Genomic DNA, 1,183 nt, shown 5'->3' with positions numbered 1-1,183 from the left:
GTTAGGGTGAAATTTTTGAATTCTGGGGTAGATTTAAAAGGTATTTGTGGCTTTTCTAGTCTGATTGGGACATTTACGGGTGGGGCTCACAGTTCCATAGGGCAGAGATTTTATGGGCCCTTCCCCCTGCCTGTGCTGAATTAAATAATACAGGTCAGTGTCATTTGGCTTGCTGGTTAAAGGAAGACAATGGGCCCTAGAATCTGTAAAGGTTGGCTGGAATGAAGCTGGTCAAATGTACTGAAAGGGTTCGGTACCTGTTAGTGCTAGCAGAGGAGGGGTTGATATCCCCTTCCAGTGCACTCCCTTGGGAGAGGCCTAATTGCTTCTCTGTCACAGGGACAGGTATGATGGCAGGGGCCTGGTAACCAACCCATGGCCACAGGAGCGCTTTGTAACATGCAGGGCGTATTTCCCCTGGCCAGCTAAGGGCTGCTGGCCCCCACCATACCACCATTGCTGGCTGGAGGCAAGCGCTTTTTCCCAGTGGGAAGAGAGAGAAAAGGGCTGCCAGATGAAAATGCCTCTCCCCCTGTGGCGGGAGCACCTCCACTGGTCATCTGGTAACCTGCGCCAAGCTCCCTGCTTCCACCTATCAGGCTTCCACCCATCATCTCAGGAGCCCTCTGCTCACCGGGGTTGTAATTGCCTCTCATCTACTGAGGGGTTATTTTGAGTAGGCGCGAGGACGGAAATTTCCCTGTGCCTCCTTGTGCCTCCCTGCACCCCAATGTGACCCAAGGCCTCCTCGGACGCTTTTCACTGTGTTCTGTTGGGGGTTCGAGGGGTGGGAGGGGGGCTTAAAAGGCAGCAGTTAGAAAAAGAAACTTTAAAAATTAGAAAGATTTGGAGGAATGAATCTGTCACAGCTGATAGAGGTAGCCCAGAAAGTCTTTAACAATAGGGACACCCTGGAGGAGAAGCAGGACAACTGAATGACTAAGGCAGAGGCAGCTGCATTAAGAGAAACGGGCACCAAGACAAAAGGAGAAGGGGAATGGAAAAAGGAAAGAAAAGGCCAGCAGCAAAGTAGGAAGGAATTAGTATGCCTATTGTAGGAAGTAGGGGCACTGGAAGAGAGAATATCCTGGTAGGTTAACAAAGGAAAGCGGAAGGCTGAGGGAAAATTCCAGGCTCTGAAGGATTTACACTCAGGGAATGGGACTAATAGGGCCAGGACTCC

The 1,183-nt window shown here is 50.7% G+C and overlaps 1 long non-coding RNA gene across 1 annotated transcript in view; it reads left to right on the top strand.

Annotated features, from left to right (window-relative positions):
* Positions 1-1,183, top strand: part of LOC107181785 — a 5,101-nt gene that overhangs the window by 2,305 nt on the left and 1,613 nt on the right. Inside the window, exon 2 of the long non-coding RNA XR_001512492.1 lies at positions 888-890. This is a non-coding gene — a long non-coding RNA (uncharacterized LOC107181785). The remainder of the gene's footprint in view (positions 1-887; positions 891-1,183) is intronic.

Source organism: Myotis davidii, unplaced genomic scaffold, assembly GCF_000327345.1.
Source record: "Myotis davidii unplaced genomic scaffold, ASM32734v1 scaffold1674, whole genome shotgun sequence".
In the NCBI taxonomy this organism is placed as follows: domain Eukaryota; kingdom Metazoa; phylum Chordata; class Mammalia; order Chiroptera; family Vespertilionidae; genus Myotis; species Myotis davidii.
The sequence above is the reverse complement of the archived record's forward strand: the minus strand, read 5'-3'. Positions and strand labels throughout refer to the sequence as shown.